At 42.2% G+C, this 25,649-nt stretch overlaps 1 long non-coding RNA gene across 3 annotated transcripts in view; it reads left to right on the forward strand.

The window, feature by feature from the left end:
* LOC116583560 overlaps positions 1-25,649 on the forward strand; it is a 212,273-nt gene that overhangs the window by 35,793 nt on the left and 150,831 nt on the right. For 2 of the 3 annotated variants that reach the window (XR_004282777.1, XR_004282778.1), the window contains 2 exons: positions 434-519; positions 1,998-2,431. This is a non-coding gene — a long non-coding RNA (uncharacterized LOC116583560). Of the gene's footprint in view, positions 1-433; positions 520-1,997; positions 2,432-25,649 lie in introns of those variants that run through there. The other variant, XR_004282779.1, reaches the window with a different exon arrangement.

Here is a 25,649-nt window from a genome sequence, read left to right on the forward strand (position 1 = left end):
CTGTGCAAAGCCATCTCTGCCCCTATGCCTGGTGCCTTCCAGCCCCTTCCAAGCAGATACACTACTGTGATTCTCATTTTTTGAGTTCCACAGTGGGGGAGGGGGATTTTATATTGGCAAACATTTCTGAAGAGACAAATAATTGCCTCTGGAAAGAGAATACTTTTCTCTTCCAAAAATTCACATTTGCTGGTTTAAATTGATGTGACTTTATTTTTTTGGCTAGCACTCTGCAATGTTCCACTGAGCGGTAATTATTCCTTTGGTGTTGCAGGAGTTTGCTGAGAGAAGGGAACTAAATCTAAAAGAGTGAATCCATCTGGTGCATATGTTGAAGATTTCTCTGAGGCCACTGACACTGAAATGTTAATGCTAGAATTTCTTATCTATTGGTATCATTTAGGTATTGATAAAATGTGATTTAATGCCCTAGGTCATTGAATCAAAGGCTGAATTCCATTCCTTTACATGGCACTGGATGCCCCACACGATGGAGGACCTTTCTGGCAGAGCACAATGGTAAGGTAGACCCTGCTTTCCAGTCCTGCTACCTGATTGTCAGGTACTGTTATTGCCCCACGCCTGATCTGGGTAGGTACCCAAACATCAGCAGCCTGAAGACTCAGTGACTCCCCGTACTTGTAGTATCAGGAATAGCATTGGCAGGATAGAAGGCATGCCACCCCCCAGCCAGTAGGTGATATCTGGATTAGTTTGAGACCTCAAGTATTAAGTGCCCCTGGGAGGAGCCCCCGGAGCTCATGAATCTGCAGCCTTCCTGTTGACTTGATAGTGTGGGTGAAACTGGGGTGTGCTCCAGGAACCCACCGAAGGCTGTCCTCCTTGGTTGGGGCTCTGACATCCAGCCTAGGCTTGGCTGGGCCTTTCCCTGGGGTTCTGGGCTCCATCTGTCTGCCAGCTAGGGTCTAACCCAAATAAAACCCTGTGGAAACCCGGGGCTCCCACCTGCCTGGTGATTAGTGTTGCCGCTGCTGCAGGGTCTCTCCTAACAAGATTGCGTTCTGAAATGGCTAGCTTTTGTTTGTCATTTTTTTTTTTAATCGTTGTAACTTGGCCAGTAAGCCCTACTGGGGACAACTCTGTGGTCCTCCACATTCTGAGTCTGTTTAATCTGTGCTCATTCTCCTTCTCCTGTTCTCTTGGCATTGCTCTTTGGAGTCCTCACTATCACTATGAAAGTTCTGCTCTAAAACATGGGAAATGGTCTCCTTTATCCCATAGTCGTGTTACACATCCATGGAAAGCTGTAGGCATCTTGAACCTCACTTGGATTTGAACCCACATGGAGTTCCTGCCTCCTCTCTCGAGGAAGCATCAACCGAAGAAGCCACAGGGGATTTGCCAGCCTCCTATGAAATAAAATGCTATGTGCTAACAAACAGCTAACTGTCAGGATTCATTAGTAAAATCTGGATGTTCTAGCCTTTTCACAATTTTCTCTTTCCTCTGTGGTCCAGTGTGAGATAGACTCTTGGGGGTGAATTGTCACTGGGAGAAATTCAGAGCTGCCCTGTGTCGCTGGCACATGGCCAAGGAGAAGCCAATGAATGGGTTACCACCATTTCCCCCAAAAGCTGTTAGGGAAGGTTATCAATTATTTTCTTTTTCTTTTTTTTTAAAGATTTTATTTATTTATTTGACAGAGAGAGAGATCACAAGTAGGCAGAGAGGGAGACAGAGAGGAAGGGAAGCAGGCTTCCTGCCTAGCAGAGAGCCCGACGTGGGGCTTGATCCCAGGACCCTGGGATCATGACCTGAGCCAAAGGCAGAGGCTTTAAACCACTGAGCCACCCAGGTGTCCCTCGATTATTTTCTAAATACCTTCTAACCTTCAGCACAGGCTACTATGGTTATTAAAGAGACACCATCATGTGTCTTTTTAAAATAGTTGTCTCCTTTTTGTTTTCCTAATAGTCAATACACCCAAGTCCCTCTTTGGGACCCAAAGATGATGATGTTTCTTTCTTTACCCACAGATTTTATCCTTGCCCTTCTGGCAAATGGACTTGAATTGCTCCTGCTTCTGGCAGCTGGCAGCTGGAAGCTGGTTTTACTTCAAGGTCCTTGGGAAGGCCAGACAAGTGCCATTACACAAATCACTGGTGACCGCTGTCAGCCCGCTGGCCCTCTCTCCACACTTATCTCTACCCCTGCCTCCCATCCCTTTCCACAGAGGCTTGCAGGTGGCATTTTTCTTCCAGGACAACAGACTTGTGGGTAAAAATTATGTCTAAAGGTACAAATCAGCAAACTCTGGTGACGTATAAGTAGGGTAGCGTTTGACCTATGCAATAAATAGCACTCTATCATTTGTATATTACCCACAGTGTATCTAACTAAAAGTTCTTAATCATGGCGCGCCTGGATGGCTCAGTGGGTTGAAGCCTCTGCCTTTGGTTCAGGTCATGATCCCGGGGTCCTTGGATCGAGCCCCGCATCGGGCTCTGCTCAGCAGGGAGCCTGCTTCCTCCTCTCTCTCTCTGCCTGCCTCTCTGCCTGCTTGTGATCTCTGTCTGTCAAATGAATAAATAAAATCTTTTTAAAAAAAAGTTCTTAATCACATTTGTGGTGCTTAGAGCCCTCAAACCAATTCAGGGGGATTTGGAGAAGCTATTGTGGCATTTCTGCCCCATGGGTGTAGTAAATGTTACTGTTCGGTCTTTTAGTTCACTCCTAGTCCATTATTCAGTGTTGCTGTGGACCACCTGGACTCCTGGGCCACCCTTTTGCATTGAGGGGGGAGAGTATACTTTGTTTTTGCTTATTCTACATCAATTTCAACTCAATGAGCATCACAGATCCACTAATTAAGATCTATGCCTATGTTGTCCTGCCACATTTTTAATTTCCCAATGCCCGGGTGAGAAACAGAATCCTATCCAGAGTTGTTTTGTTGTCCTGATTGTCAGGGTTCAGAAACATACATTATACCTTGTTTCGGGGTTGGAAGACTTCTGTGGGCTCCTCATGCCTCTGGCCACACTGAAGTAGTATTTTGAGAAATAAGTTTTCCCTTTGTTTGTCTAGGCTCTAGACAAGCCTTCATATTGACCTTTTTGAAGCATCCTGTGGACTAGTATGTTTCACTTGGTACATTTGTTACTTTAAGAAATTGGCAAATGGTTTGTGGTACCTGTTCAGATTTTTTTAGCACATATTTATCGAGTACCTTTTGTTGCCTAGGAGCTTTGCTGAGTGCTGGGAAAGCATAGATGCGACATACCCTGTCCCTGCTCCTGGGTTGTCTCACAGTCTAGTAAGAGAGGAAGGCACATCAACAAATAACTGTAACACTAAGCACTGGCTAGAAAATTCCAGATCAGGCACTGGCATGAGCAGAGGTTGAAGGCAGGAAAATACATGACTGGCTTGGGGAATCATAAGCAGTGTAGCAGAGTGAAGTGTGGTGCGTGTGTTGGCAGGAAGCTACTGGAGAAAAAGACTGGGAGGGGGATGTGGGTCAGATTTTTAAGAACTGAGATTTTTAGCTCTCTGAAGATGATTGGAGTATCCCTTGAATTCAAGAGGTTGGATCCATGGTAACAATTCTGTCGATATCCCTAGAACTTCTGTTTAGTTTAGCAGGAGGTGGAAGACAAAGCTATTAAAAAAACGAAACTGTGATCCTCAACCCTAAGGACCTTGTAAGTCAGAGGTTTGAGCATCCTGTATGGCTTGGAACTAGAGCTCTGCACTAGTCTGAAATGTATGTGATCTATCTTTGGCCTCGGGAAGGGAGATATTTGGTTTGGAGGAAAGGTTGGGAAGGAAGGATGGCAAAGCTGGATAGTTTTGCACCTACTGCCTGGTCAGAAATTTGCAGTTTGATTTCATTACTGTCTTTGAAGTATTGTTGCGTCCCAGAACATACAGAGGTCCGTATTTAAGACTAAGTGTGAATATTTCACATCCAATTCAGATATAAAGGAGCAAGCGGTTTGACTCATGTAGGTGGTTCTACTTCACAAGTAGCCACTATCCAATGAGCAGCCAAAGATCAAGCCATTTAAGAATGTGTTGGGCATGAAAGTCTGCGGCTGCTGTTCACAGTACACCCTGACCCAGGCACAGGTAGCGTTACCCTCTGGTCCAAAGCCATAAGCACTGTTCTTATTGCTGACACACCATCTTCCAAATGGGTGCCACTCTCAAACAGGGAGTATGGTTGCACTGCTGCGGAGACGCGCTGAGGACACAGCGTTTGCTGGAGGTCCTCTCTCCTGTTTCGGTAGTGCTCTTCAGGTTGATGAAATGCCCATTACTCCTATTGCTTCATCTCTGTATTAGTTGGCTCTGAACCCTTCTTGGGCTGCTGTCTCTCTTGCTGAAAGAAGCACAGCACAGATTCCTCCAGACATAAACAGAGAAACTCTCAGGAAGAAAAATCTCTGCAAGGAGATGTCAGGGTCTACTTGGACAGGTGTCCTGTGGTCACTGAGCTGCCCCTGAGAAGCCCCTTTCTACTCCGCCCTGAAATGAATACTTTCTGGAATTTAGCAATGATGGTTTTATAATACCATGTCCCAGTCCTTCATGCAGAATGATTCTGAGTACTCCTGATCACTCAGTATAAAAATTCTTAAAACAAACAAACAAACAAACAAAAAACACCACAAACAAAACCAACTCTTCATTCATCTGTTTTGTTTTTATCATCAGTGCTTTGGAAATTACAATCCTGGAGGTGAAAGTCCTACAAAATGTTTAGAGTCGGTCTTTCATCTGAAGGAACCTGTCTGAAGGGTCACATGGTAATTGAGTTTCTCTATTAAGAACAGTGTTTTCCTCACTGCAAATCCTGAGCACTGGCAAGGAAATTCATATTACAGCCTTGCTGCTACCTGTATCTTATTCCTTATACTGGATCCCCACTAGAATGCATATATATACATATATATATACATATATATACACACACATACACACACACATATATATATGATTATTTTATATATATTTAATATATACTAAATAATAATTCATTTAGTATATATTAAATATATATAAAATAATCATATATATATGTATATGCATATATATATATATTTTTTAAATCAGGCTTATAACAACAGCAAGAACAAAACAATCATGTCAGTACTGCTCCCTCTCAAGCCTGTTCCTCTGGAACAACCACTTTTTAATGGTTTTAGCTATTACTTTTGGTATTTACCTTTGTATTTTATATAATATGGTCATACTGCTATTACTTGATTCATCATTTTAGGTATTGTTTCTTGACTTCCTGTGATGGTAGATGGGATCTGGCTGTCTTATAGCCTATTATCAATGAGGCTTGGCTAGTTTATGCTGCAGACAGACCACTCCTAATTACCAGTGACTTTACACAACTAATGTTTATTTCTTGCTCATGCTACATGTTCAGCCCATGTGGGTAGGGAGACTCTGGCTCATGTTGGCCCTCCAGGCTGATGGAGGCTCCATCACAACACCTGATTCTGTGATCTCTGCCAAATGGGCAGATGATAGGGGGATTGCATCCTGGCTGTCAAAGCTTCTGCCCAATATGGTACAAATCAGTTTTACTCATATTTTATTGATCAAAGCGAATCATGTGGCCACACTTAATGTGAAAGGAGGCCAGGGAGTGCAGTCCTGCCAGGGACCTGGTAGGAGATGCCTTAAAGTATTTAGGAACACTGCTAATGACTGCCACATAGTCTCGGCCATGTTCCCATGTTCCCTATTGCCCTCATGTAAGTAAATCACATATTTTTTTTCAAAATGGAAGTTCAGTGTTTGTATCATTATAGGTTGGTAAATATCATACACTGGCAAGCCAATGTGTTATGTGTACATGTCATTTTAAAAATAATATTTTATTTCCCCAGGGTCAATAATTGCCTGATTTTTTATTTGCCTACTATTCTTTGTATTGATTCCTTATTTTTCTCCACAACATTTGTCAGACTTGTCAAACAGTTCTCTGTGTTGTTTTCTAAATACGAAAAACTATCAGATAACCTATGAATTTGTTTTTCTTCCTGCAGTCTTCTCACGTCCTGATCCGGTCTGGGATAGTTGCTCTCCAGGTTTGCGGATTAGATATCATCCTGGAACTTCTGTTGTCAGTTTCCTGATTTAGAGTCCTAGATTTCTGGGGTCCATTGTCTCCCTCTTTTCTGGTTTACTCACATATTTTGTTGGAGCACATGCTCTAATGGATTCCTAAGTAAAGGTGTATGGGAAGTATACCAGTCAGCTGTTTTAGTAGGTTGTAAATATTCTAAAACCTCCCTGGCCTATACAGCAAGCTTGCTTTCTTACTCATGTCCTATGTCCTTTAGGCATAAGCTACAGCTCTAGCTAGGCCTTTTTCATTCTGGGACCCAGGCTGAATAGGAAGACCCCTTTTGGGAAGAGCATTTCTCATGGCAGAGGAAAAAAGAGGCCTGATGAAACTAGTGATGACTCTTAAAGCTTCTGCTTAGATGTGGCATGCATCACTTTTGTTCCCCTTGCATTGGTCAGAACAAATCTTATGGCCCAGCCTGATACTAAGGAGGAGGAAGGGTAAGGCAAAATTGTACAATTCAGTATAGGAAGTAGATAGTGTGGCCACACATACAACTATACGTTGATCCCCATCCCCACCCCTGGAATTTTGAAGGACCTGCTCCATCATCTCCTGGTTTTCAGTGTTATTGAATAGTCTGATGCTGATCTGATTCCCATTCATCTGTAGGAGACTTTTCTTCCTTTACTCTGGAAGCTTTTAGGATTTCCCTTTAACCCCCACTATTCAGAATTTTAATGATGATTTTTCAGCTGGTGTGGATCTTTGTGCATTCATTTTGCTGGTCCTTCCGTGGGTCTTTTCAGTGTGGAAATGTATATCCTTAGTTTCTGGGGAATTTTCTTATTTAATCATTTCCCCTCTGTTTCTTCATTCTGAAGTTCCAGTTACTTATTAGACCTCCTTGAATGTTCCTCTACTTTTCTTAGCTTTTTTTCTCTTGGTCTTTCTGTTCTACTTTTGGGAAGACAAGTATTTTAATCTTCCTCTTCCCCCTTTTCACATTTTTATGATCGAATTTTCAATTTTCATTAATTTCCTTGTTTTCTGTCTCTCCCTTTTTCATACTGGCCTGCTCTTACTTATGGATATATATCTTTTCTCTTATCTCTCTGAAGAATGTGTGTGTGTTTGTGTGTATTACATATTGTAAAATATATGTGAGGTTTCCTTCTATTCTGCATCACTTGTGTTTTCTCTGGGTTCCTTTTTCCAATTTTTTGAAGCCTCTCTCATGTTAGAGGCTGTCCCTAAATGTCTTGTGACACTTGGCAGTCGATTAATATTTAAGAGTGGAGCCCTCAAAAGCTGATTGCAAGTGTTGGATGGAAAGGCAGAGCTTGTCAACTGGTGTGCTTCACTACAGTGATTGGCAGCAGTTGACTTTTTGTTGGAGGACATCCAAATGCCAGTGTATAGAGGAATTTCCTCCAGTGACCGTCACCCATGGAAACCTTTAGTCTACCTGCAAGTATTTTGGGATTGGAAGTAGGCCGGCTAGGTTCCTGCCATTCCATTATATTCCTGTCATTCACTTGATCCCTCTATTTTCTTTTAGGTGCTTCAACCCACCCTCTACTTTACCTGATATTCCTAGTGCCCTGGTTGAGTCTGATTCGTTGTCTTCAAAACTATATCTCTTGGGTCCTGGGGTTGAAAGGAATGGAAGGAGTAGTTACTTGGCAAGCTGCATGGATGAAGGAAATGTGGAAGCCCACTGACCCTAACTCCAGTGGTACCTGGTATTTCTAAGCCCTAAGCTTCTCTAGGATTCTTTGGGGGGCAGTTGGCTCACTTTTTATTGGCATTTCCTTCTGCAGGCACTTAGATTATCGTTTTGTCTACTGTTCTAAATTGACATACCTTACCTTAAAAAAATCTGTGGATAGTTCTCATCTACTACGTCTCCTTTCCTGTTCTTCAGTCTGGGTGAAACTTTGCCTCTTGCTCTCTTCTCTCATTGTTTTTATTTGTTTTATTTGTTTCCTTTTATTGTTTTATTTGTTTCATTTTAAGTCCTTTATTGTTGTTTAAATAGGGATTCCTGAGAGGGAGAAAGAATGAATGAGTATCACTTGTGGTCATCCTGCCATATTTAACCAGAAGTCAAGCTGTGGAAGAATTTTAAAATGTAGTTTTGTTTACCTCCTGCTGAACTAAACATGGCCTTAAAATACACCCTTGGTCTCCTAAATGAAAATAGCATTATACTTGGATAGGTGACATGTTTTCACTACCAAACTTTAAAGATGAAACTTAAATATTGATGGAAATTAAAATGTCTCACACTGAGCATGGTAAATGAGTAAATGAATGAATCATTGAAGAAAAAGGAAAGATACTGTAATGGCTAGTCTTGGTTTAATACTTCAGATCCCCCTCTTTACCCTTCCTTTCCTTGCTCTGGGGCCCTGGAAACTGGCTTCAGTGGACCAAGTCACCCAGGCCCCCTCATCCTCCAGTTTCTGATGGGTTTGGCCAATGCGGGAAGGAAGAGGATCAGAAAGTCAGGAAGAAAGGGCTGTCTGGGCATTTATTTCTCTATCTCCCTGTCTTCCAGGTCACAAATGGCAGGGATCGTGTCCCTCTACCTATATCATACCTTCTGTTGGGCTGTCCCTTTTGGACAGACTCAACTTTTACCAGGCCCTACTCTTTCTCATTTCAGGCCCAAGGATGGTATCAGCTTCTTGCTTTGGGCCCAGGCCTGCTGCACAGTCTCTTGTTGGTCCCCTTCACTCTGCCCAAACCTTTAGTTACATCTTTTTAATGTGCTCTCTGTTGCCTGCCAGGACCCTGGATGACATAAGCCCTCTAGTAGAGCTATCTTGGCATCATTTAGGTACTTTTGGACAAAGTACTCCACTTGATGGCCCACATTTCTTTCTGTCTGAAAAGTGCTGAGGTGGAAAATGGTGGTCTAGTCTCTGGTCTGAGAGCCCCTTCTGGTTCTGACATCCATACTTCTATATGAGGGAGCCCTGATCCGTAGTAAGCTCTAGCTCCAGTTCTCTCCTTCTGACTGTGGGCAGTGGCCATTCTGCGTGGCAGGTGATCACCAAATAATCGCTTTCTTATTTTGGGAGGCAGTTCGCTGGAGTGAAAGAATATAGACTTTAGAGTCAGACCAGGGTTCAGAATCAGGCTCTGACACTTTCTTACTAAGTGACCTTGAGTACATGACTAAACCTGTCTAAGTGTCAGGTTCTTCATCTAAAGATGAGGGGATATGGTAGGCACTGTTAGTTACCTATCTAACAGGCATCTCCTTCTTTGTTAAAAAATGCTGATTTCCATCAGGCACATAGCTGAACTTTTAGTTGGATGTTTGATACTTGCAGCTGGTGGTAGATTTCACTAGTGTTTACTAACATCTGCTTCTGTCCTTCTGTGAACATGAAAGACTAACTTCCAAGTCCTCTTGTAGTTAGTTGGGGCTGTGTGATGAAGTCTGGCTAATGAACTGTGAGGGAAAATGACCTGTGTTGCTTCACGGCTGGAGCTGAGAAGAGCAAGTATGCAGTCTCACGTCTCTCCTGTCCCTGCTGGCAGCTAGCAGTAGCCTTCCTGGCAGAGCCTCCATCAGCCAGGGTCGCTCAGTGACTGTGGGGAGCACAGATGCTCCTCATCTTGCAGAGAACAGGTAGCACAAGTGAGAAGTAAACTGGTGTTTTTGTTAAGCCAGTGGTGTTTTGAGGTGAATTTGTCGCTGAATACACAGCTGAAAGCATCCCTGTAGGCAAAAGACATTATCTTCCTTCAAGGCTTGTATGGGTCGGACTTTCTGGATTTTATTCCTAATTCTGTGACGTATAACTAGTATGACCTTGGTCAAGTTACTTAACCTTTGATGAAGTCCCAAAAGTTCATTTTCACTTTTGTTTCCTTTGCCTTTGGAGACATGTCTTGAAGTTGCTGCAACTGATGTTGAAGACATTACTGTTTATGTTCTCCTGTAGGATTCTGATGGATTCCTGCCTCACATTGTGGTCTTTTATCCATTTCAAGTTTATCTTTGTGTGTGGTGTAAGAGAATGATCAAGTTTCATTCTTCTATACAAAGCTATCCAATTTTCCCAGCACCATTTATTGGAGAGACTGTCTTTTTTCCACTGGATATTTTTTCCTGCTTTGTCAAAGATTATTTGACCATAGAGTTGCAGGTCCATATCTGGGCTCTCTACTCTGTTCCACTGGTCTATGTGTCAGACAGTACCATCTTGTCTTGGTGATCACAGCTTTGTAGTAAAGCTTGAAATCAGGCAACGTGATGCCCCCAGCTTTATTTTTATTTTTCAACATTTTGTTAGCAATTCAGGGTCTTTTCTGGTTCCATACAAATTATAGGATTGTTTGTTCCAGCTCTTTGAAAAATGCTGGTGAAATTTTGACCTGGATGGCATTGAAAGTATAGATTGCTCTGGGCAGTATAGACATTTTAACAATGCTTATTCTTCCAATCCATGAGCACGGAATGCTTTTCCATCTTTTTGTGTCTTCTTCAATTTCTTTCATGAGTGTTCTGTAGTTCTTCGAGTATAGATCCTCTATCTCTTTGGTTAGGTTTATTCCCGGATATCTTATGGTTCTTGGTGCTATAGTAAATGGAATCGATTCTCTAATTTCCCCTTCCATATTTTCATTGTTAATGTATAAGAAAGCAACTGATTTCTGTATATTGCTTTTGTATCCTGCCACATTACAGAATTGCTGTATGAGTTCTAGTAGTTTGGGGGTGGAGTCTTTTGGGTTTTCCATATAAAGTGCCATGTCATCTGTGAAGAGAGAGAGGTTGACTTCTTCTTTGCCAATTTGGATACCTTTTATTTCTCTTTGTTGTCTGATTGCTGTTGCTAGGACTTCTAGTACTATGTTGAACAGTAGTGGTGAAAGTGGGCATCATTGTCATGTTCCTGATCTCAAAGGGAAGGCTGTCAGTTTTTCCCCATTGAGAATGATATTCACTGTGGGTTTTTCATAGATAGATTTCATCAAGATAAAAAGCTTCTGTACAGCAAAGGAAACAGTCAACGAAACAAAGAGGTAACCCATGGAATGGGAGAAGATATTCACAAGTGACAATACAAAGGGCTGATATCTAAGATCTATAAAGAACTCATCAAACTTAACACCCAAAAAACAGATAATCACATCAAAAAATGGGCAGAAGACATGAACAGATACTTCTCTAAAAAAGACAAATGGCTACAGACACATGAAAAAGTGTTCATCATCATCAGACATCAGGGAGATTCAAATCAAAACCACATTGAGATACCACTTTACACCAGCTAGAATGGCCAAAATTAACAAGACAAGAAACAACAAGTGTTGGAGAAGATGTGGAGAAAGGGGAACCCTCTTACACTGTTGGTGGGAATGCAAGTTGGTGCAGCAACTTTGGAAAACAGTGTGGAGATTCACTAAAAAATTAAAAATAGAGCTCCCCTATGACCCTGCAATTGTACTACTGGGTATTTACCCCAAAGATACAGATGTAGTAAAAAGAAGGACCATCTGTACCCTAATGTTCATAGCAGCAATGACCACAGTCGCCAAACTGTGGAAAGAACCAAGATGTCCTTTAACAGATGAATGGATAGAGAAGATATGGTCCATATATACAATAGAATATTATGCCTCCATCAGAAAGGATGAATACCCCACTTTTGTATCAATATGGACGGGACTGGAAGAGATTATGCTGAGTGAAATAAGTCAAGCAGAGAGAGTCAATTATCATAGGGTTTCACTTACTGTGGAGCATAAGAAATAACATAGAGGACATGGGGAGATGGAGAGGAGAAGGGAGTTGGGGGAAATCGGTGGGGGAGACGAACCATGAGAGTCTTCAGATGCTGAGAAACAAACTGAGGGTTTTGGAAGGGGAGAGGGGTGGAGGGTTAGGTGAGCCTGGTGGTGGGTATTAAGGAGGGCACCTATTGCGTGGAGCACTGGGTGTGGTGCATAAACAATGAATCTTGGAATACTGAGAAAATGAAATTTAAAATAAGTTATTTAACCTTTGTATGCCTTGGCTGCCTCATCTGTAGCACAAGGTTAATAATTCCTCTTTCCTCATGGAATCTGTATTGAAGAAATTATTATGCATGAAACACAATATGGCCTGGCTGACGGAAAGTACCATGCAGTGCTTGCTGGTGGAGAGCACAGATTTCGAAGTGTTGTGCACTGTGCCTGGCTCTCATCAACAACTGGCACTGGTACCTCTATTGCTGTTGTAAGGATTAGAATAACCTACATGAAGTCCCGGCAGTTTGTGAGCATTTCTTACAAGGTCTCCAATATTTGGTGATTGGGCTTTTGTACTTATGCCCTGGGTAGAGGCCCCTAGTCTGTTGCTTCTCTTAGAATAATAGAAGTGTTGCTCTCTAAGACTTCCTTTCCACATAGTAGGTAGTTAAATGTGTGAATCTCAAAGGATGTTTCTGAATGCAAAGTAAAGAAGACATTGAAGTGGCAACAATACCTTAATTAAGCAGGAAAGGTGCTCATCAGAACTGGTGCTGTTTGTAAGTTTGAAGGCAAAGCAGCCACACTCGTGAGAATCTGTGCCTGGATAATGAATATTTGACTGCATGTGTCATTTAGAGTCTTTAAACACTGTATGTCTGTGCTCTTTATTTTGTAGATGATGGAACTGATCCCAGGCAGAGGAAAGGGCTGTCAGTCAATAGCATGGGCAGGACTAGAGCCCAGGTTTCTGGACTCCCAAGAGCACTGCTAGGTAGAAAAAGTGATGTTTGGTCTTTTAACAGTTGTGCCATTTGGAAACTAACCTTGGACTTGAGAAAATTAAAGTAAATCCGCTTCCTACTCTGCCCTCTGCCCAGCTCATCATCTGTTTTGTTGATGCTGGTTAGCTCATGCCTTTGAATACATCAGAAGTGGTTTGAATTTCTCTTTCCTTTGCTGTCTGTTCATTGGCTGCAAGAGTGTCCTGTCCATTCTGGCTTTTGCATGGGTTGCCCAGAAGCACCATGGGCTTTGCTTCTTAGCCAACTAGAGAGAGGCAGAAATGAAAGAGGCTTGCCACTGTGTTTCCTTTGTATGTGTTTCCTTGGACACAAACACAGGAGAGGAGTTTCTACAGAGCAGCCTGTCTCCTACCCATTTTGGATTTTGCTGGGGCAGGTAGCTGAACTCTTTAAGGAAGTCTGGATTTTCTCTGTCTCGGGAGATTACTGATACCATCAGAGCCAGAAGGAGGTGAGTAAAATGGAAAAGAAAATTCGAAAGAGTCATGCCAAGATTCAAATTTCCAACCCCACCCAATTCACCCCCAGCTCTCCTTTCAGCTGTGAATTGCTTCCCAGGAAGCAGAAAACAATAGTCTACTGATTGAATTTCAGTCTAAGCTCTAGGCAATTAAAGGTGAGGGAAGTGAAACCTAGTTACATTTACAATCAAAGTCCATATATCTCCATTGGGAGGCAGAGTCTTCGAGTATACTTTGCAAGGTGGGTCTGATTCTGAAGCCAAACTTGGAAGTGCATTTGTTTTGGTAACTATTCTCTTGCTTCTAGGCGGTCTTTCTGGAGTTAATCACTTCTACAAAAGCACAGAGGTCTTATAGTAAAGGAAAGGAAAAGCATATTAACTGCAATTGGACTGGATCCATATCATGAGAGCTGGGAAAATCTGAGATCTTGGGATAAAGGGAAAGCCAGTGGACAGCTGGATTTTATGGTAGGAAACATGGGTTAAAGACTCAGTTGTTCTGTTCTGATCCCTGCTCCCCACCTGACAGGAGAATTTAAATTTTGTCTACCTGCTTAGCTTTCCAGAGTAGATACTGCATCGTTTAGAGAAATAGACCCATTTATCGGAAGTTCTCTCTGTGTGTAACACTGTCACTTGTGAGTCATCTTTATCTTTCTCTGCTGGCTCTTTCTCCTATCCTTCTCTCTCGCACTCATTCCTTTGGTCAGTAAATATGTACTAGAGGTCAACTGTGGGCCAAACATGGCCCAGCCCCATGGGTATAATGGTATCTAAGATAGGTTCCCTCTCATGTATTGCTTGCTATGCAATAAACCACCCTCAAAATTTAGTGGCTTGATGCAACAGCCATCTTTCCATATTTCATAATTCAGGAATTTGGGTAGGGCACAGCTGGGAGATACTTGTCATTGAGAGAGATCACTCCGCAGTATTCAGCTTGTCTGGTGGGCCCACCACAGCCTCACTCATATGTTTGCTGCCTTGGCAGGAATGGCTGGAGGACTAGGCTCTGCTGGCCCTGTCAACCAGAGCACCTACATGTGGCCTTACCAACAGAATGGTCTCAGGGTGATTGGAGTTCTTTGGTGGCACTGCAGGGCTCCAAGAACTAGTATTCTAGTGACCCAGGTGGAAGATGCATGGCCTTTTATGACCCAGCCTCCGATGTCCCAGAATGTCACTTCCCTTGCATTCTCTTGGTCAAGTTAGACAGCAAAGGTCAACCCAGATTCAACGTGAGGTGGTTAGATTCCACTTCTTAGTGAAAGAAATCACAATGACTTGGCAGCCATCTTTAACATCATGGACAGAACTGCTCTCCCTGAAGGGATTTATGTATCTTTGGAGCTGGAAGCAGACTTGCCAACAAATAATCCAGAGACCCAGGCTGCCTTGAGGAAATAACTAGAAAGTCTATTGAGTTGTATAGTGAATACCCTTTCATGAGTAAACAGCAGAGGGTCTGGGGTTGTTCCCTTGTGCTCTCCTGGAGGCTTCCTGTGACCACACCAATAATCTCTTGCTCAGCATTCCACATCACACCAGCAAACAACCAAGGCTGTTGGCTAACACATACTCAAAAGGAACAGTGCCCAGCCATGTGTCTGATCACAGCTGCTTCCATCATTCTGATTGGTTAAACCATAAGAGACTCTTAACTCTAGGGAACAAACTGAGGGTTGCTGGAGGGGAGGTGGGCAGGAGGATGGAGTAACTGGGTGATGGGCATCAAGGCGGGAACTTGATATAATGAGCACCGGGTTTTATATGCAACTGATGAATCACGAAAGTCTACCCCTGAAACTGATAAGACACTGTATGTTAACTAGAATTTAAGTAAAATAAAATTAAAATTAAAAAATCTAATTGTTTGATTGAACAGAGGATTTACTAAGTAATTACTAACTAGGTATGTCCAGTCAGAATATTGGCATTGTTGTTCCATCTACTGGGACAGTTCCCCCTCTTCTTTATTTTGCTAATTTTTACTTATTCTTTAGAATTCATTGTGAGGACTCTCTCTTCGTGGAAAACTTTCCCTGGCCTCCATCATTACTATACTTACTGTATTTTATTGTAATCCTTGATTATTAACTTTGCTACTGCCTCCCCAAACAGAGATGTATTGTTAATGCAGCAGACATGCTTAGAATGGGAATGTCAGCTAAATATCAGGTCCTCTCTGAGGGAGCTACCGATACTGGGGTGATTCAGACTGATACGGTCACTCCCTGCATACATGGAGCTCCCAGGTAAAGGCAGATATTGAAAGAATCATCACAAATGCATTGAGTGTTCCCCAAAATGCCCAACTCTGAGTCATACAAGTAATGATAGGGACTGTACCATTGATCCTGTTGTTGCTATGATGCCTGGCATAAAATAGAAAATAGTACCTTAGTAAATGTTTATTAAGTGCATGAGTGAGTGTTATTGGTACATTAGTTAAATATGTAGATAAAGTTATATGAGCACAGTATCATTTTTCTTATTGTTAGAACCCCCCGCTAAGATTTTACCAGGCTGGGCCACGATTCCTTTCTTTAAGAAACAGTGGGGACAGAGCCAACATCTGGGCCTAGTCCAGCCCCTTTCCTGCCAGCAAGATTATGCTTACCTCTGCGCATCCCTGGCTCAGTCTGATGTCTGGGGCTGCAATGTGGTACCCCTTACACCAAGGTTTGGTTTTCTTCCTTGTTAACCTTGTTAACCTTTGACTTCAGCTATCATGACCCTGTTGATGGATGAACCTTAGTTTACTGGTTTACTGCTACCCATGTCTTATCCCTTGGAATAATTCGTGGTAGCCCTTGACAGGGGACCATATGACCTAAACCTGTTCTGAACAGACACACTTGCCCTCTACCACCTTCTGGTGGACCTAGATGAAACTTGATCTTTTCTGGGAGGCTTTCCTTCTAGAATTGGCTTTCCCTGCTAAGAATATGACATCTAGATACAGGTTCTTAGAATAAAAAAAAAAAAACACAGTTTTTAGAATCAGACATAATCAGCTTTGAAGAGACTCTTCTACTTGCTAGTTATATCCCTCTGAGCCTAATTTTGTCATCTGTAAAAATGGGGTAGTGTTGTTTTAAGTGTAGTCTGCCATGTAATTGCTGAGAAAATGGTAGTTCCCTCCCATGTTCTATCATGGTGTATTGACTTTTGCATTCAAAGCAGACATTACTGATGCCTTTCCCTTCAATATGTCATTTATTTTAGGACATTTTCTAGATGGTGATGCTGATTTTCTTCTAGGGCCAGTCTTAACCACACCATTACCAGAGTTTCTGGACTCTGGTCACATGGTATACACTGTATTTGTCACCAAGATGGGATTGAGTCGTCATGTAGATGTAAGTGGCCATCACCTTAAAGGCCCATTGTTACAATAGATTTTCAGAAAATTTTATCAGATCTTTTGCAAGAACATATGGTACACTAAGGAACCCAAATATCAAGTGGTCCATATTAGGGCTTTCCAGAGAAACAGAAGCAATAGGAGAAATTCCACTATCTGCCATCTGCAAGCCAGAGACCTGCTCAAGCCAGTAGTATAGTTTGAAGACCTCTGAACCAGAAAGCCAATGGTATGGATTCCAGTCTGAGTCTAAAGGGGTGAAAACCAGGAGTGTCAAAAGCAGAAGACTGATGTCCTAGCTCCGTTAGTCATACAGAGATCAAATTCAAGGTTCCTCTGCCTTTTTTTTCTATTCAGGGCCTCCATGGATTGGGTGATGCCCACCCACATTGGAAAACACCATTTGCTTTACTCAGTCTACCAATTCAAATGCTAATCTCTCCCAGAAACACCCTCATAGACACACCCAGAAATAATGTTTAATCCGATATCTGGTTATCCCATGGCCCAGTCAGTCTGACACATAAAATTAACCATCACAGTGCCAAAAAACCTTGCTTGCTACCTGCCTCACCTTTTGCCCAGCCAGGTATCCCCAGTTACACATGTAGGCATTCAAATCAAGCTTGCTTAGAATTAATTTTCAGTAACATATGTAGGGAATAAACACAGGTACCTGCAATTTAGGCAGGATCAGGGTCAAGGCCTTAGGTCAGGACAGCCTTGCTGGTCTTCTGGCCCTTGAGTGTCTTGTGTTATTCCTGCAGTATTTTCACTATTCACAGTTGCTGATTTGTCTCCTTTTTATGTGCACTTTTTTGGGGGTAAAATAAGACACACATAATAAAAATGCAAATAAAATAAGTGTATTCAGTGAAATGCAAGCCATCCTCTTCCTAAATGATGCTGTGTACCCTGGTTGTCTCCTCCAGATGTAATTGCCACAACCTTGAGGCTCCCTCTAGAGTGAGTCCGTATACTCATAAGTATAAATGTAATACTTGTGTGGTCTTAGGGCTTCCCATCTGGCTCTGCCCACCAGTCTGTGTGTCCTTTGGTGTTCTGGTCATTTCTCTGGAACAAGCCTTCTCTGCTTCCCTGTCGTGACTTCATCATGCTCTACTTTTCACCTGCTCTCCACCTGCTGCCCTGACTTGCTAAGACCTTGATCTGGAAGACGAAGAAGTAGAATATATCATTTAGAAAGACAAAAGCATTTCTAGTTTCTATTTCCATTCTATATTGTCTAACCCTGCAAAATTAAATTACGCCTGTTCATCTGCTACTGACTCGCTGTATTCCATGAGAAAGCCATTTGCATTTTTCTTCACAACAACATCTTTCTCTTCAGGATGCTGTGGCAACTAATGTTTTAAAATTCTCAGAAAAAGCCATAATAATAAAACCTTCCCATCATAAGCATCTAAAAATTGAATTGAGACCAAAGCATAGAGAAGTATTATTAAAGAAGCTAAATAGTTTACAAACTCAGCAATGCCACATTGAAGATTGAATCCAGTAGATTGGGAATTCATTTAGGGCACATTTGCATTCTGTGTTTCCAGACATGGCCACATACACAGTTCACCAAATGCATCTCCCCAAAGTAAGATACAGTGAGGTATTTGGAAAATGGTAGCATCACACAGATAGAGGAACAACTGATTCTGGGGAGGTGATAAAAGCCTACAGAACATTGGGCTAGACTTTGAAGGATGAATGGGAGCTTTTCAGCTGGACAGGAGTGGAGAAGGGCATTCTAAGCAGAGTGAAAAATATGAGAAGAGTGCAGAATCGCAAAAGGTCCCTGGGATATCCTGACAATGGGGACAAGTCCGTTTTGACTAAGGCATGGAATGTGTAGCTGGAAAGACAAGCTAAAGACCGGCTTTGGAAGACTTACATTCTATGCTAAGAAATTTTGATATTTTTTTTACGAAATAATAGGAGGGCACTGGAAAGTTCAGTAAAGTGATGTTACCAAATGTTTATTTTAGGTTATTCTGTCAGCGGTGTGCAAATTGGATGGAGGGAGAGACACTGGAAGCTGGAATACCAGTTAACGGCTGTTTCATTAGTCCCAAATGAGAAAGGATGGGGGCTTGAACTAGGGCAAGAACAATGGGGAGAGGGAGAAAGGATAGCATTTAGATGACCTGTCTGACTGATGAGTACTTGCAGTGGATAGGGAGGGAAAGTGGAGGAAATGAGAGGATGGGGGAGGGGGAGTGAGGGTGGAAATGAGCCCCAAAATTTCAGAGTTGGAAGGGGCCTCCAAGATCAGCTAGCCTAGGCTAAGTATGTTTGAATGCATCCCTGCAAGTGGTATTCTAGCCTGTTCTTTGAGTACCTCCAGTGTCAAAGTGCTCGTTTTATCTCAAGGCAGCCTACTTCATCTTCAGGTTGCTCTATTAGAAAGATAGGCTTCTTTAGGCTGTACCAAAATCTATCAACTGGTGTCTCCTACTGCTCCATCCTAGATTAAAGTCCTTAGGGCCACACAGGCCAAGGAAAATCCTTTGTCAATGTGAAAGCTCTTTACATACTTAAAAGCGGATTTCTTATGCTGCTATGTCTTCTCCTGTCTAGAGTAAACATTTAATGTTCCTTCAGCTGATCATCAAATGACATTGTTTCCTATCTCTCTGTCATCTGTGAGGGCACAAAAGACTTCCTGTGGAGTAAAATGTGTCACTTCATTTTCTTGTGGCTTTTTATTGGTTTAGACAAATCGATGTATATGAAAGGAACCTCAAAATAAAAGCAACCTGCAGGGCGCCTGGGTGGCTCAAATGGTTAAGCGTCCGACTCTTCATTTCAGCTCAGATCATGATCTCAGGGTCTTGAGACCAGGCCCTGGCTCAGACTCCGCGCTGGGTGTGGAGTCTGCTGGGAATTCCTTCTCTCCCTTGCCCTCTGCCCTTCCCCCACCCCACAGTGCTTGCATGCATGTGTGTGCATGTGCACATTCATGCTCTCTTTAAAAAAAAAAAAGCAACTTAGAAAGGAATCATATGGAAGTATTTGAGAATGAGAATAAAGACCAGTTTGATAACAGAATTTTAGAAGCTTAAGCCCTGAATCAATGAAGACTGGTAGTGATACCATTAACATGGATGTCAGAGAACTGGAGATGATTTGCAGAATGACAGTGTTAGGAAACCATACATTCTGGGGTAGGAGAAGCTTTTAGGGATCAGCTGGTATAAGTTCAACATTCTACAGATGGGAAGATTGAGGTTCAAAGAAGCAAGGGACATGCCCAATGCCCCACAGCTAATAAGTGGCAGCACAAAAACTAACCTAGGTCTCCTGATTCCCAGTTCAGTGCTTTTCTCCTACACTAGGTGTTTCCTTAAGTTGGGACACAAGCAAGAGCCAGCTTGAAAAGGATACCTTTTGATTACCTTCTCTCTGATCACTATCGGGAAATTCTAATTCACTCTGAAATATATTTCAAATGGTATAGAGTTATATCAGAAAGTATTTAAGACTCTTGAATTGCTCTCCAAAGCATCCCTGCCATATTCACCAATGACAGCAGTTCATGTTATTTGGCCTTTTGAATGGATATCAATATCAGTGAGGAAAAGTCCCCAGTATTGCAAGGAGTCTGTCTACTGAATGTCTAAATGATATGGGAATGTTGATAAGACATTTAGAAATAGAAATGGGAATACTATCCAATAATGCATTTTATTAGTAATGAAACACTGATTCCAGGTAATCATATTATTGCAAAATCAGTATAAATAGAAATTCAGAATGGTAGAATTCCTCCTGACATGTGAGCAGTGTACATGAGTTTTCAAGTGTTGGAAATGGGAGCTATTGCTAAGATTCTGGGGTATTGGAGATATGAAACGTGATCTGAAGGCATTCTGGATATTTTCTATTTAAAAAAAAAAAAAAGAATGCCAGTTTCTGCCGATCTCCAGATTTCACATTTATGTAGTCCCCCAAAAGATTACAGTAGCAGACCTCCCTTGAATCTAGATCCATCTCTAGCTGAGGGCTTCCAGGTGGAAACCATAGCAACTGAGATAAGCCACTGGCCTTCTGTGAAGGTGATCCAGGCCTGGTGCTGGCTCCAGGAAGGATGTCCAGAGCCTTGTAAGGATTTACCAGTATGGCCAGATGAAAGTCTTCCAGCTTAAAGGCAGAGTCACTTATCATCATTGTCTGCCAGCCCAGAATAAATGAATGTGGCACAGTGTGTGAGCTCTATAGTCATTTTACCAGAAACCAATACATTTTAGTCAGGGGTGCATCTGCTCCCGAATGGTCAGAGAAAGGAGGGATCATTTTGAGAACATGCTTCTGTCAGGGATATGCTATGTATAATCTGCTATCAGAAATTCTTTACTAGGAAGTATCCATGACCAATTTGCTTAGATATCAATGGAGCAATCTCAGTAGGTGTGTATGAATGGTTTTTTGGAAAACCCCATTTAAACTTAAATACAGATTGTATTTTCCAGAAAATGTGTGCCCATAAAACATACCAAATTTGAAGAGAATATGAACATTTAAAAGGATTATAGGAAACCTGCTAAATGCCCTTAAAAATGGGCCTAGTTGTACATTCCAATCCTGTAAGATAGCCTGCCATTAAAAATCTATACCATAATTTATATGATATCGATTTTATTGTCACAACTTTGGAAATGCTCTGTCATGTATATTTATAATGGTCCATAAATGTTCAAGATAACATTTGGAGACCAAGTCACTATTCACAGTAAAGGAAATAGAGGAGTTAGAGCCCATTTAATGAGCTCCGTGTCTTGACCTGAGAAACCTGCCTTAGAAACATCTCTTGAAAAGCAAGCAAAAGAAGCCCTCAAATAATAAGAGTTCAAAATGCAACTTCAAAAATGAGAAGGTGTGGAGCCTAAAGTGAGCACTCCACTTGAAAGCCTGCATTTTGTCCAAAGAGTTCAAGAACCCGCAAAGGCTGTGTTTGTAGATGGAATTGACACTCCAACATCCAGCTACAATAGGCATCAAAATTCTGAGTGAGCAGATGATAGTTTTAGCGTCTGAACATATCCTGATGACGTAACTCCCAGTCATAGACCTGGAGCTGCCTGCATCATCAAGTCAATACCTTGGGACTCATGGCCACAGTTATAGTGGTATTAGTTGGAGAGTCAGTCTGTCGTTTAGCCCAGACTAGCTAAGGGGCTTTGCCCTTGGGAGGGGATGGGAGACAAAATGACCGTTTTGCTCCCATTTTCCTTGTCCTATGTTAGAAACAAAGCACAAAGTGGGCTGGGATTAGTGTTAGCTTTGCTCACAGATGCTGAACTCTGATTTAACCAGATGCTATAACTATAGCAACAGGGAAATATTGGAATTTTGAGTTTAACATCCTAGTGAAATTTACTAAATATAGCACACTTTGTGGTGGGGTGCATATTGCAGGTATTTCCTTTATTTTTCAAAAAACAAGGACAGTCGGGCTTTGGAAGGAAAGTTAATTTATCATTAATGGTGGCTGCTGAAGTTTCCCAACCCCATGATCTACATCTATAAATATGTGTTTTGAAGCCAAATGAGATAAACTGCCTTGATTGTCCAAGGCATGGATGGAAATTGGGCTATCATAAAGCTGTCTTCAGATTTGCATAGGTGTTGGAATATTCATCTTGGGGTTTAGTGGAAAGAATCTTTGGTTGAGAGTAAGAACACCTAAGTCCCAGACTCTGTTGCCAAATCATTATGTGATCTTGGACAGGTGTCTAAAGGGTCATTGGGTCTCAGGTTCTCCACTTTTCAGTGCTCGGGAGCTGAACTCTTCCAGCTCTCCCATTCTAGGATTCTGGAACATTTAGGGTTATGTTTCTCCCTGCTTTGGCTCTGGAGATACTTACTGGTATCTTGTGGAATGAGAGAGAAAGACCCACATCCCAGGAATGAAGGTTTCCTTCTGGTTAGGAAGGGTCTCTCTAAATAAACTCCACAAGCCCTCTAAGGGGACTGGTTATTGGCTTCATGTTTCCTCAGTCCTCCTTTACCCGCAGATGGGCCAGGTGGCCTCCAGATAGAGGCCATCATTGCACTCCACTCCATTTAGCAAGGCTCTGGACCCCATCCTGTCCATAGTCAAGGGAGATTTAAAGTGTCCAGGGTCACTGAGGCAGGGTGGCTGTGTGTTCTTCTCAGATTCTGTGTCTTGATCCTAATAAATAAATTATTGATACTTTCCTATGACCAACCCCTTGCCTTATTCCATGTCTGTTACCATCTCTTTTACCAGAGAGCCTGAGTCCCTCCCTGCCTTAGCTTCATACTTATGTCATCCTTTGAAGACTGGAATTCTTTTGCTATTTTCAGTCTTCTTCAGCTTGACCACTGCCAGAACTGTCTGGATTTGCCCATCAGCCTATCTGCAGAGGTCTCTGTCTATGACTTGTGCCTGAGAGTCCATGATGCCTTCTAGCCTACTGTCCAGCATAACCCCTTGTTGCTTACTGCTGGCCTTCACTAAAGTTCCTGCTGCCTTGCCTGGACCTATGTCTACTGTTTATTACCAGACCTTCTTAAGATATGTTCTATTTGCTTTGTGGGGACCTTGCTGTGGGACTTACTTCTGGTGCTCCCTGACACTGATTATTAGCCTCTACTTTTCATATCTCACTGGAGATCCCACCCTCAAAGCCTTCCTGGGCCTGCCTGGTCTCTGGGTTCTGGAATTCCATTGGGCTGGTCTATCCCAACCCCAGCCAGTTTCCAGTCATTACTTACAAAGTCTATATGTCATTTCTTGGGCCACGTTGTCCTATCTGGACCCATTCCTCAGTACAAAAAGCCAAGTTCCATTCCTCAGGATGAAAGCTACCATGTCCAGACTCACCCACTCTGTTCCAGTTAACAAGCAGCCTCACAAAACTTTGAGGTCAATGGCTTTGTAGGCTAAATCCAAGTTAAAAATTCTAAGATGAACAATGAAAAGAATTTCTGTATCTCTGCAGCCTACAGTAGGGAGAGGGGGTCCTGTTTGGAATTTCTGAGCCAGCAAGAGGTCATTAGTTAAAAGGTGAAAAATGCCTTTATGATCTTTTTAAAAGTAAAGTTGCATGTGAATCTAAGGTGGCATTGTTATTGTTATAAATATCCTGGTAGTATTCAGTTCCTTGCAAAGTTGCTTCTAGCCTAATGAAATAACCCAGAGTCCTGGCCCCAATAGCAGGGATATATGTATTGGTTAGCTATGTACCCTTGTGCTGAGGACTTACTCTTTGTAAACCTCAAGTTCATCATCTGCCAAATGAGGCTTTGTGGAGATAGTATCTCTGCTTATTTATAAGCTCTCAAGGTAGTATCAAGAATACCAATTAGTGAATAGTGGGTGTGAAAGTGTTTTAAGAACTGTGATGTATCATACAGATTATCTGGTCTTTTTTCCAAGATAGGTGGAGGCCACAGACATGGAACCTCTTGTCTAGTATTGGTGGACAGCAAAGATTGGGATCAGTGCCCTGAGGGAATAGCAGATCAGGAATAAGGCATATGGCCTGACATGGAGCCAGATGAAACTAGGGAGACAGTACACAAAGCCAAGTGTTTTGGGGAGCCAGCAGAGCTGATGCATGGGGAGTTTGAAGGAGAGGAATTTCCTGAGTGGAGAGGAATTTCCTGAGCTAAAGTTAAGGGCTACTGACTTCTTTTTGTTTGGTGCCTGCTGTTGCTGATCTAACATCTGAGACTGAAGCTATTTTGGAAGAAGTTAATAGGGTAGAGGAAGAGCAGACCAAATGTGAGGGACTATTCTTACAAGTACTGGCAGGATTTAGGGGACAGCACAAAGGGTACAAGGCCAGTCTCAGCTAGCTCAAGGGAAACCCAGTTTAAAGGAGAGTAGTCAGTAGCCTAGGTAAGCAGCCACAGCAAGCCATATTTGGACACTGTAGTGATAGTTTTATGTGTCAGCCTGGCTAGGCTACGGTGTCCAGTTGTTTGGTCAAACACTGGTCTAGCCATTGCTATGAAGGTATTGTTTTAGATGTGATTAACATTTACATCAGTTGACTTTGAGGAATGCAAATTACCCTCTATAATGTGAGTGGGCCTCATCTAATCAGTTGAAAACCTTAAACGCAAAGACCAGGGTTTCCCAAAGAGGAAGGAATTTTGGCCTCAAAACTATCACATGGAAACCCTTCCTGAGTTGCCAACCTGCCGGGCCTGCCCTGAAGATGTTGGATTCAAGACCACAGCATCAGTTCTTGCCTGAATTGTAGCCTGTGCTACAAATTTCAGACTTGTCAGCCCCCACAATTGCATGAACCAATTCCTTAAAATAAATCTCTCTCCCTTGCCCTCTCTCTCTCATGCCACTATATATATAGTACACATAATGGTTTGTGTACATGTATTTCTATATACATGTATATATCTATATATGTATATTCTATATGTATGTGTGTATACACATCAATGTCTGCATCTACATCTATATCCATCCTTTTGGTTCTGGTCCTCTGGAGGGCCCTGACTGAAACGATACCATGAAGATGGCAGCATAGCTTAGAGCAGAGACAACTGAAGCATCATGGAGGGCCTGGAGTGAGCTGTTGATATGAGTTCTTTTCCTGAAGTTGTCTGTCAGTTACACAGTATTAACTGAGTCTCTACTGTGTCTACAAATTGAGCATCTGTTGTGCCATAGAGCTTGGCTGGTACAATGCCTATCCACTCAGATCCCTGAAAGGTCAACCCAGAAAAGGTCAACCTGAAAGGCCCTCACTTTTTTGTCAAAGAAGCGTTATTCCCCTGAGGAGAGCACTGAAGGCTGATCATCGTCCACTGGGGGATCTGACTAGAGAGGGCCTCCAGCTCTGTTATATTGATAATGGGGTTACAAAGGACTTCTATGGATCCTCTCATTCAGACTTAATAGAGTCAATGCCATATAAAATTAGTGCTTATTTAGTCTAGCTCCTCATTGCACAGATGGAGAGTATAAGCCTAAGAAGGGAA

Source organism: Mustela erminea, chromosome X (genome assembly GCF_009829155.1).
Source record: "Mustela erminea isolate mMusErm1 chromosome X, mMusErm1.Pri, whole genome shotgun sequence".
Classification (NCBI taxonomy): Eukaryota; Metazoa; Chordata; class Mammalia; order Carnivora; family Mustelidae; genus Mustela; species Mustela erminea.